We start from the raw sequence: 12604 nt of genomic DNA on the forward strand, positions 1-12604 counted from the left end.
CCCTTTGCCCTTCTTGGGTACCAGAAAGTAGTGGGAGTAACAACCACACCCTACTTCTGGCCCAGGAACGCGCTTGAGGGCCCCCTTGGCCAGGAGGGCCGTAACTTCCTCCTGCAGAAGTTTCAAGTGATCCCCCGACACGCGCTGGTACTGCAGTGGCATGGCTGGAGGGGATGCCTCGAAGGGGAGGGAGTAGCCCCTTCGGACGATTTGCAGCACCCACCTGTCCGATGTGACAGTGCGCCAGTGGTGGTGGTGATGGCGAACCCTGCCCCCCACTGGTGTCACATGGGCCTGAAAGCTCGGACTAGGAGGGTTGTTATGTTATGTTAATTGTTCTTGTATCGCGCATGAATCTCCCAGGGGCATCTCAGCGCTTTACCTAAAGGGAAAACCGACAGAAGGGAGAAAAGCAGGGAGAAAAAGATCAGAACAACCAAGCTTTTAGTTGTTTCCTGAAGGATAAGTAATTTGTGGATTCCCGCAGCATTAAAGGAAGCGAATTCCAATATTTAGGTGCTACAAACGAGAACGCTCTGCCGCCTGTGCGGGTGAGTCGAATCCGGGGAATGTTCAAAAGGGCTAGGGAGTTGGATCGCAGATTACATTCACTCGAATGCTTAGAGAGCTTATTTCTGAGGTAGACTGGACCCTCGCCTCTAAGAGCTTTGAAGGACAAACAGCAGATATTAAACACAGAGCGCTTTTGAATTGGCAGCCAGTGTAGCTGTTTTAGAAGCGGGTGGGATGGAGTTCCAGGAGGACAGTCCAAGACCATTCTAGCGGCCGTGTTCTGTATTACCTCTAGTTTGGATAGGGCCGTGATTCCAACCTCTGCCAATAGGGCATTGCCATAATCCAGTCTACTTCCTATCATCGCCTGCACTACGGTTCTCCGATGTTCCAGGGGTAGGTAGGGGATGATTCTTCGCAATAGCCGTAGATTGTAATAGCACAAGCCTGTGATGTTCTTTATGTTGTCCTTCATATCAAGCTTGGCGTCCAAGTGGATTCCTAAGCTTTTTACGGAGGTGGAAGGTTTTGGGGCGTCACCTAGTTTGGAGGGCCACCAATCAGCAGTCCAGAGATGTGCAGATTTCCCTAGGGGCATTAGCTCTGTTTTTCCCGGGTTTAACTGTAGGCACTGCATCCTCATCCAATTTGCGATTTCCAGCATACCGTCCATGAAGTGCTGTTTCTCATTCAGGATGTTATTGCCAATTGGAAACAGTAGCTGCGTATCGCCGGCATAGGAGATAATCTCAAAGCCGAAGGATTGGATGAGTTTTGCCAAGGGGGATAGATAAATATTAAATAAGGTGGGGCTGAGACACGATCCCTGTGGCACCCCCTTGTCCAGCAGGAATTTCCTTTTTGAGACAAATGGTCCTAACGTAGTGGTTTGCCATCTGTCCCTTAGGAAATATTTCAACCACTGTAGGGCGGTGCCACCGATGCCACACTCACCTAGTCTCTCCACCAGCGTTTGATGGGATATCGTATCAAAGGCCGCGGAGAGATCTAAGAGGATCAGGACTGCAGAGCCGCCGGCATCAAGGGTGCGTCTTAACGAGTCGGTAACCGCCAGTGTTGCAGTTTCTGTGCTGAACCCCGGCCGGAAACCCGACTGGGAAGGGTCCAGCAGATCATTTGCTTCCAGATATTGACTAAGCTGGATGTTTATATTGGATTCCAGCAATTTCAGTGGGTCTGCTGTAGATTTCTTTAAAATAGGCCGCACGGAGGCCTCTTTCCAGGCCCTAGGAATGAGGCCTGTTTCAATAGATACATTGAAAATTCGTTGGATAACAGGAGCGCATACAGAGGACACAAGAGCCATTGTGCTAGGTGGACATGTATCCTGCGGAGAGCCTGATTTAGCTGCTGCTAGCTGTTTCGTTGTCTCTGCAAGTGAGATGTGATTAAAATGGTTGAGCAAAGCTCTGTTAGGAGTGGGGAAATTATCCGACTTAATTTGCTTGGATCTTGTTAGTATCCTGGTCTGAAAAATTTGAGTAGATTTTTCCAATTTTTTCGTGAAAAAAATATGCTAAGGAATCACACAAGTCCTGTGACTCTACCGGTGATTGTTTGCATACTGAAGGTGAAGAGAAATCTCTGATAATATTAAAGAGCTTTGGTCGAGTTTTTTGACTTTTCTATTTGATATTGGATGTAGGAGCATGGGGCCATTTTTATTTCTTGATGATAGTGAGCTAGAGCGGCTTTATAAATTGTCCTGTCTTCTAATAGTTTTCCCTTCCTCCACTTCCTCTCTAGTGCTCTGCATGTTGTTCTCAGAGACCTAAGCTCGTCTGAGTACCATGGGGCTGAGGGTCTCCTTGTTGACAAAGACGCCTTTTTTGTGGGATCACTATGTCCAAAGTTTTTGTTAGAGCTAGATTAAAACTATCTAGCATGGCTGAGGGGTCTTGATCCATCTGTTCCAGTTTTATGGATTGGTCGATGAAGGGTTTGGCAAAGCTATCCATCGTCAGCTTGAGCCAAGGTCTTTTATATTTTCCTTGTTGGTAAAAGGGGTTGACCTTATTGTTTGGACCGATTTGAAATTGGTGAGAAAATTGGATCAGATAGTGGTCGGACCAAATGAGCGGCAGCGGCTGCTGAACTTCCAGGTGTTGTGAATTCGTAAATATGAGATCTAAGGTGTGGCCTGCAGAATGTGTGGGATCTAGCACCTTCTGGGTAAGTCCCATGTCACAGGGTTTTGAGGCAGATGCTGCAGGGGTAGGTGTGGACTGGTCTCGCCGTTGTCCCCGACCTCCGCCACGGCGGTTTCCACGTCCGCCACCGCGCTGGATGGTAGTCTGCGGCCCGTGGCTGGCAGGACGTGTGGGGGCACCCCTTCATGGGCCACCAAAGGGGCGAAAGGCAGCCGTTTGCTGGCGTGGGGCCGAGAGGCCCAAGGACTTGGCCGTAGCCCTGGAGTCCTTAAAGCTCTCAAGCGCATGGTCTGCCTTGTCGCCAAAGAGGCGACGGCCATCGAACAGCATGTCCATAAGTGTGTCTTGGACATCAGACGAGGAGTTGGCAGACCTCAACCAGGCGTGGCGAAGATTCGCCACTGTCGTTGCTATCGCTCTGCCTAGTGAGTCAGTAGTATCCAGCAAACACCGGATGGAATAACGCACCGCATCTCGACCCTCCACAGCGGCTTGGCCGAGTTTAGCCCGGACCTCCACCAGGCATTCTGGCGGCACGTCCGGGACCGTATCCCACAGAGTGGGTGTAGCGGCCCAAGAGGCATGCGGTGTTGGCTGACTGCAATCCTAAACTCAGGGAGAATACTTTCTTTCCGAATTGCTCGTACCTCTTGGATTCCCGGTCGGGGGGAGCCGACGGGAATGGGGTCTGGGAATTAGAGGCCTGGATGACCAGGCTCTCGGGGGTGGGGTGGGTAGACAGAAAGCAAGGGTCACCGGAGCCGGGTGGTGGCGCCTGACCACGTTCCTATCCACAGGCTGACCTGTAGCGGGCTTGGACCAAGTGCCCAGAAGAACGTCTGATAAGGCCTCATTAAACGGCAGCAGAGGCTCTGCCGAGCTTGCCTGCGGTTTAAGGACCTCAGTGATGAGGTTAGTCCTCACGGCCGCGACGGGGAGCTCAAGGCCCAACGCCTTGGCCGCCCTCATCAGCACCACGCTATAGGCAGCCCCCTCCTCCGTAGCCACGCTAGGAGGGGAGACAAAACCAGTGTCGGGCGAAGTGTCAAGACCACTGGCCTCCCCAAGCTCTCCTGTCCAGTCCCCAGAAGACTGCCACTCACATGCCAGAGGGTCCTCAGACCCCTCCCAATCCCCCTCATCACCCATCGCCTGGTACTCAGGCTTAAAGGATGGGGCCGGGTCGTAGAAGAAAAAATCTCCCATCGGCGTCGGGAGCGGCGCCGCTCCGACGCCGGACCCGAATCGAGGGCAGGACCAAGGACGGCATCGTCCTGGGACGGGGGCGACACCCTTGGGGCCGGCGAGGTCGACTGGCGGCGACCCGGATCCAGTGGGGCCCTGCGGCGTAGGGACCGAAGTCGCCTACGGCGCCGGGGCCGAAGCACCCGACGATGCCGGGGCCAAAGCACCCGGCCCGCGTGGGGACCCAGTCGGGACCGCTTGGCCCGAAGGCGCCGCGGAACCCGACGGAGGAGCGAGCGACCTTATGGCCATGAGGAAGTCATCAATCTCCCCTGGCGTCGTGTTCTGCCCAGGGACCGGCGGGTATGGAGCAGGCCGCGACACCTGTGGGTCAGGCAGAGCCGTGTGGGCGGTGTCGCCCGAACCCCCGGCTGCGTTGCGCGAGCGTCGGGGGGAGTCAGAAGAGCGATGGTGCCTCTTCGACTTCTTGTGCCTCTTACCTGAGGACTTCGAGCCCGAAGACCGATGACGACTCCCGGAACTGTGGTGACTCCGGCCCCTCGACCTCCTTCCGGACCGGGACCTCGAGCGGCGCGGGGCGGACTGCCGAAGCTCGAGTCGCTTACGGGACCGCTCCCGTCTAGCTTTAGGCGTCAGGGCCCGGCAGTCGGAGCAGGACTTGTCATCGTGGTCCGGGACTAGACAGTGCAGGCACCGGCGATGGGGGTCAGTAACCGACATCAGTCGGTTGCGGTCAGTGCAGGGCTTGAACCCGGTCATCCCTACCGGCACCGTCGGAGTCGAGAGACTTCGAAGGTAGATCAAAAAGGATCGTAAAAAGTTAGTCAAAAATTGACTAGGGTACAACTTTTTCCGGATCTGCGCTTGCTGGCGCGGAAAAAAGAACGGACGTCAGCGCGCGGAGGTGGCGTTTAAGTACTCTGACGACGCCTACCGACGCGCATGGGTACTGCTACGCAAAAATTTGCGAATCCAGTCTGACGCCTGGGGATATTCTAAGGTAAGGAATCTAATACTAACCTGTTTCTTTCAGATACTCCTGCTCACTTTGTATCAGAGAGATGCACAGAATAAACGGTGGGGACGTTTTCAATAAGCATTTATTGAACCAGCATCATTCTAGTGTAAAATAGGCGTGCTGAAACAACCGTAAGACAGAAACAGATCTAAATTATTATAAGCACCAACAGAGTAAATGGATGGTAGATTTCTACCATAGTGCTAAATCAATGGATATATGCATGATATAAATACATGACAATAATAGTGCATACTCTTACGATGCAACCCTAACTAGATGTACTTAAGTGTACCTAGCATGCATGTAGGTGTAGAGCCAAGAATCCCCCTAGGCTGAAGCCAGCCCCATTACCTGAAGTGAGATACTGTGAGACCCGGTCTTGGTCTCGAGATGGACACCCCACGAGGGATGTCAGACCACTGCAAGCTGGAGTGTCTGCGTGCAGGAACCTCAGCGTCTTGCGTCAGTGTGTCTGTATGGAAGTCTTTTCTTCTCTGCCTGCTTGACAAAGATGTGGTGTATATATACCCAAAACGTACCCTCAGGGGATTCTACCTTGCTGTGTCATGTCAGTCGAGGTTGACCCATATACATAGTTATTATGCAGAAGATGGTAATCCTGCTGTGATTCCGAGAATATTCCTGCATAATTAATTAGGCTAGTTTTCGGGAATACCACACAACATTTTATGCAGCGCTTAGTTAGGTAAAAGGTCAATGCCAAAACCCGTTATGAAGTGTAATGGTAGGTAAATGTAGGTGAATGGTTAGAATACTCTGGCCCATATTGGGGAACCCTACGAAACATAACACAATAGATCAGTGAGTGTAGAACTTACTGAGAACAGCAGGTCACATGTTTGCATCCTGACAAGGACAACTCCGCCTTCTGAGTTTAGTAAACTGAGTTCTGTTTAGTTGTGCTAACAGTAACCCTTGCGATTTAAAGTGTATACAGGTTTTTTTTATATGCCACAACTTTGTGCGGGGATCATTAAAGGTAGCTTTAGGACAGCCAAATAGTGCTCCATTGGGGTCAATAACATCAGGAATGTAGGGGCGAAAATCAATAAAAGAACAAACATGCAGTAACTGGAGGGCAAATGCTTAGACACAACCGAAGACTAATAAAATACTATGCTGTTACAGCAGATAAACGAGTGGGTAGAATGGAAGGGCCTGACAGACCTCTTCAGAACTTAATTGACTTAGTTATGTATCTTCATCTGCATACAGCTTGTGACAAATCGGGAAGCCGATGCTTGATCGAAGCTGTGACTGAGTGCAAAAATCGGGGTCCATTGTTTTCTTGATATGGTGATGTGTCTTGGCTATTTGGATGGTATTTTGCCACCAGGCCATGTGCTGGGTCATTTAAAATTATCTGGGAATTTAGTACTTGTACTTGGACATTTAAAGCTGTACCCGAGCGTGCGGTGGCTGATCCTAAACATTTTTTTTTGTTTTAGCTTGTTTTTATTGCATCTCTGCACGGCCAGCACCGTAAATCATCATCAGAAGCGTGTTGCAGACGATCCTAAACATCTTTGGCTGTGACTGTGCAGGCTTTTGGCTTTAAAAGGCCATGAGCCTGTACTTCAGTATATTGGGAAGATAGCTGGGTATGAGATACATCATTGCAGTATGCCTGTCAAATCTTGGCTGTACATCTGGCAGATCAGTGGCTGCAGCATAGTCAATAAGTGAAACAAGTGGAGTGGACTCAGTGTTTTTTTTAAATGTCTTGCATAAAGTTCTTACACTGTTGCATGTTTTTTTTTTTTACTTCATTGATGTGGATTAGGGTCATACCATCAAGGTATAGATAATGTGAAACTTACTGTGATGTTGTTGGTTTCTAAGATGACGCAATTGCAAACCCCTGTGATCTTATCTTGGGTACAAACGCATGTGATGTCACTTCTGCCAGCCGCGCTATTCTCATGGATCGCCGCTCGTGTGTAAAACTAAGATAATGTTGATATACATTGAAGAGGTAATGCTATCATATACTGCTTGCCTTCATGGAAGGGTATAAAATGCCAAACTATACTTCAAGAGAAAAAGACTCATTGTCAGTCTACAGTCCATTGTTTTGTCTCACATATAATATAGGTGTAAAGCCTAAATTAAAACAAATTTTCAAAAAGCAATTGCAAAGAATTATATTGAATACCTTATACTGTTGGGCAGTCACCACCAGCACTTTTTTGACACATTAAGAATTACATACAGTTGGGGGGTGCGAGGATCCAACCAAAATCCTGTGTGGTGGAAAATAGGCTGCCGACCACAGGCAAAAGGGTAGTCGGAACTTAATTGCAGGGAGAGCAGCATTCCTGTGAATGAAAGACTGGAGTTGTCCACCCACACTATTCAAGAAAAACCTCACCTTTCCATATAAGCCGCACTATCACTATGCATAGTCAGTCCTTTATGTACTTGACAATCTCAGAATCAGAGGAAGACCACACTTATCCATGAATGTGTGTGCACCACACCAGGCAACTTCCATATTTCTTTAAAAACTTCAATGGGTTAACGAACTGATCATGTGACTGCATTCAAAACTTCCCTCAATACCTGATTATCAGATGATACATTTGTTGGCTTCCTCAGGGAAGCTATGCGCCTGTAGTTCCAGTCCATTATTGGGATGGGTGTCACCCACAGCGTTCTCAGAAGCAATGCTATGTTACTTGGTATTGGTAAAGCACACGTACACCAGATAGATTTCTTTCCGCTTAGGTAACAGGGAGGCGCCACGCTATCCATGGGTTATTCATATGGTTGTTTAAAGAGCAATGTTTTTAGGAGTGGCCTGAATATCACATAGTTGGGTGCGAGTCTAGTGTACAGGGGAAAAGAGTTCGATGTGCTGGGGGCACAATCATAGAGAATCTAGCACCACCCAACTTTTTCCTTTAGAATTTTGGGATAGTAAGGTGTTGCAAGTGGGTGGACCTTCGGTTTCAACTAGGGGTGTAATTCTGAAAGATATAAAGGCAGGACTTTTGCTATGAAGGTATTTAAAAATAATACATCGAGTTTTTAATGCACTCTAAACCACTGGGAGCCAATGTAGCAGTCTCCTCAGCAGGTTAATATGGCATTGTCTGGGTTGTTGAAAAATCAGCCTGGCTGCCTCGTTCTGTGGTATTTGTAGTCTGTGGTTGAGGCTTATTGGGAGATCCAGAATAAAGAGTTTGCGTAGTCTATCATGGATATGACTACGGCAATGATGAAATGGATGAAGGTAAAATATTTTTTTATTTCCGATTCTCCGAAGTTGGAGAAGCAGGCGATCACCTCCTATTTTTTTATTTTTGTTTTAGAGCTCCTCATCGAAGAGGACCCTGAAGAATTAGGTTAGGCTATCCATCAGCTCCAATCGGGCATAAATGCAGGTCCTAGCGGCTTACCAGTGTATTTTTTAACACTATTTTGCTTATTGGGGACTCACCATCTTCATAGCACGTTTAAAAAGATCGTTAGCTAATGATCAACTGCCTTTAGACATGCAAAATGCCACGGTCATTGTACTTTTGAAGCCTGGACAACCAGGAGATGCTTGCACATCCTACAAACTGATCTACTGTATTAATGGACAAGTTACTTACCTTCGGTAACGATTTATCTGTAAGAAACATAGGTTAGTTCTAGATTCCTTACCTTAGAACATCCCCCAGGTGTCAGACTGGATCCGGAAAGTTTTTTAGTCAGCAGTACCTCTGCGTGTCGGTGGGTGGCGTTGGTCGACTCGGAATCAGGCGTTGTGGTCGCCGGGATGACGTCGTGGAGATTACTTAGACGCCGTCCTCCCACGCTGTCAATTCTGTACACAACTTTCCGCGCAGGGAACGCAGAGCCATGCAAGACACTAACCACTGGTGCACAAAACTAGGGCCCTGAATGGATGTCCTTAATGCTAGAAATCAGTTTGCAGAACGGGGAGTATGGGTGGGGCTGTACGGAATCTATAACTAACCTATGTTTCTTACAGATATATCGTTACCGAAGGTAAGTAACTTGTCCATCTGAAAGAAACAGTTATAGATTCCTTACCTTAGAATAGATACCCCAGCAATACCACCCCAGAGGTGGGTCTGCGAACCGAGCTCACACCAGAAAATCCTGGAGAACAGAATGGCTAAAGAAGCCGCCTCTCCGGACTTGGCTGTCCAGGCAGTAGTGTTTCGTAAACGTGTGCAATGATGCCCACGTAGCCGCCTGACAGATGTCATGCAGAGGGACTCCTCGTCACAAAGCAATAGTGCTTGCCATCGCCCTAGGAGAATGGGGACGCATCTAGAAATGGTCCGTTTGTGTACGGCCCAACCTTTCTTGGTGCCCACATAGCCAACTAAGAGCTTGTCATCCACCCGGAACTGTTTGGTGCGATCCAGATAGAAGGAAAGCGCACGTTTTGGCTCCAGGCGGTGGAGTGTCTCTTCCTCTTTTGAAGGATGCGGAGGCGGAAAGAAGGTGGGCAAAGTGATGGTTTGCCCGATGTGAAAGGAGGTGACCACCTTTGGAAGAAAGGATGGACAAGTTTAGGACAACCTTGTCCCGATTTACAGCCAGAAAAGGAGGCTTGGATGAAAGAGCCTGGAGCTCACACACTCTAACTGATGTGATGGCTACCAGGAATGCAGTCTTAAGAGTCAAGAGTCAAAGGACAGTTATGAAGCGGCTCAAAGTGAGCACACATCAAATAGGTAAAGACCAAATTCAAGTCCCACTGAGGCATCACAAAAGGAATAGGAGGAAAGCGATGAGTGATGCCTTTTAAGAAATGATTTACAACCGGGGACTTGAAGAGAGAAGGCTGATCTGGAAGCCTTAGAACGGTAGAGATGGCCGAAAGATAGCCCTTGATGGTGTCCAGAGCAGAGCCCTTGGGGGCCAAAGAAAGGAGGAACAAGAGAACCTCAGAAAAAGGGTCAGAAAGAGGATCCACAGCCTTTGTTCCATCTCCAGGCGTATACCGTCTTAATGGAGGGATGCTCGACTGCCAAGATTACATCACAGACTTCGGGAGGCAAGTCAAATGATGTCAACTGCCACCGCTCAATCTCCACGCAAGGAGGTGGAGGCTAGACAGGTTCGGGTGGAGGACTACCCCCTGCTGCTGCAACAGAAAATCCTCCCGAAGAGGCAGTCTGAACGGAGGATCGATGGCCATGTTGAGCAGCTCGCGATACCAGACTCTTCATGCCCAGTCCAGAGCCACAGAATGACTTGGGCCCAGTCACGCTTGATCTTCAGCCCTCTGGGCAGAAGTGGTATAGGTGTATAGAAGACCGCAACTCCACTCGTGAGTAAAAGCGTAGCCTAGTGAGTGCCGCCTTGGAAATTCCAACGCGCAGAATTGCTGACATTGCTTTTTCTCTTCGGTGGCGAATAGATCTAACCAAGGCTCTCCCCACTGCAGAAAGAGACCTTGCACCACCTCCGAGTGAAGCTGCGGCTGAGTTAGTCCTCCCTGGTGTTCAGAGAACCTGCCAGGTGTTGAACCACCAAGGATATGCCTTGATGTTCCAGCCATGTCTAGAGGCGCAGGCCCACCTGACACAGGGTCCATGACCCCACCCTGCCCAGTTTGTTGCAGTACCACATGGCGGTGTTGTTGTCCGTGAACACTTGCACTACTCTTCCCCTTATAGAGGGAAGAAATACTTTCAGTGCAAGACGGATCGCCCGAAGCTCCAGAAGGTTGACGTGGAGCCCAGAGGCCTCTGATCGCCGTCTCTCCCATGTGGCCACCCAATCCCAAAAGGGATGCGTCTGTCATCACTGTGTGTTCAGGTTGAGGGAAGGGAGAGGGATCTGCCGTTGACCCAATCTTGGTTCGTTAGCCACCACTGCAATTGCGGTGCAGTGCCCTCAATTGGAAGTAATCTGACAGATTCCCCTGATGCTGCGCCCCCTGGAACTTCAGGTCCCACTGCAGAGCCCACATATACCATCTGGTATGATCGACCAGCAGGATGCAGGAGGCCATGAGGCCCAGCAGCCTCAGGGTCATCCTGACCAAAACCCGGGATAGAGGCTGAAAGATCGGAATCATAGCCTGAATATCCCGGACTCGCTGTTCAGGAGGATAAAACCGAAACTGCGTTGTGTCTAGAACCACTCCAATGAAAAGGAGCTTCTGAGAGGGAATCAGGTCCGACTTCGGCACTTTGACGGAGAACCCCAGCAAATGCAGGAGGTCGGCCGTAGTCTTGAGATGGGAGACGACTGCCTGGGGCGTACCCGCCTTCAACAATCAGTCGTCGAGATAGGGGAAGACTGGAACCCCTGATCTGGCAGATGAGCTGTGACCATCGCCATCACTTTCGTGAACACCCGAGGGGCGCTGGTAAGGCCAAAGGGGAGCACGGTAAACAATGCGCTCGTGGACTACCGTGAACCGTAGGCAACGCCGGTGGACCGGCAGTTGGGGACGTGAAAATAAGCGTCCTCCAAGTCAAACGCTGCCAACCAGTCTCCGGGGTCAAGGGCAGACAAGACCTGAGCGAGCGTCAACATTTTGAACTTCTCCTTCCGGAGGAAGTGTTGACGTTCCTGAGATCCAAGATAGGACGCAGGCCTTTATCCTTCTTGGGCACCATAAAGTAGTGGGAATAACAACCACAACCTACTTCTGGGACAGGAACACGCTCGATGGCCCGCTTGGCCAAGAGGGCCGAAACTTCCCGTTGGAGAAGGGCCAGTTGATCCTCTGACATGCGATGGTACTGAGGAGGCATAGAGGGAGGGGTAGTCTCGAAGGGGAGGGAGTTGCCCCTTCGACTATCTGCAGAACTCACCTATCAGATGTGATGGTGCACCAGTGGGGGAGGTGATGGTGGATCCTGCCTCTCACTGGCGTTTGATGACCCTGGAAGGTCGGACTAGGAGGCGGATGCAGAGGGGGCAGTGGTGGACTGGCCAGCACACTGGCCCCCAGAACCATGCCGGTGGTTCCCAAGTCCCCGGCTACGCTGGGGCTGAACAGCCTGTGCTGGCCTGTGGCTCTGGGCAGGACGTAGTGGGGCACCCCTTCCATAGCCAAGAAAGGGGTGAAAGGAAGACTGAACGGGCGGGTGGTGGAGAGGCCCAAGGACCTGGCCGTAGCTCGAGAGTCCTTAAAGCGCTCTAGCGCGTGGTCTGCCTTGTACCTGAACAGGCGACAGCCATCGAAGGGCATGTCCATAAGTGTAGATTGGACATCCCCGGAAAAACCAGTCGAACGCAACCAGGCGTAGCGCTGAAGGGCTACTGACGTGGCATTTGTTCTGCTGAGTGCGTTGGCGGTATCCAGCCCACAGCGGATGGTAAACTTTGCTGCGTCTCTCTCCTTGGCAACAGCATGAGAGAGCACTGAGGCAGCACCTGCGCCACCGTATCCCACACAAAGTGGGAATAACGGCCCAACAGACATGCAGTGTTTACTGACCACAGTCCCAAGCTGGAGGAAGTAAACATCTTCTTCCAAAGTTGGTCCAGCTTCTTGGAATCCCCATCAGGTGGAGCTGTATGGATGGAGCCCTTGGACGTAGAGGCTTGGACCATCAAGCTCTCAGGGGTAGGTTGTTGGGAGAGGAAAGTGAGGTCACCCGGGGCCGGGAGGTGGCATCTGGCAACCATCCTATTCACAGGAGCCCCAGTGTTGGGCCTGGAGCAGGTACCCAAAAAGATGTCGGTA

Source organism: Lissotriton helveticus, chromosome 10 (genome assembly GCF_964261635.1).
Source record: "Lissotriton helveticus chromosome 10, aLisHel1.1, whole genome shotgun sequence".
Classification (NCBI taxonomy): domain Eukaryota; kingdom Metazoa; phylum Chordata; class Amphibia; order Caudata; family Salamandridae; genus Lissotriton; species Lissotriton helveticus.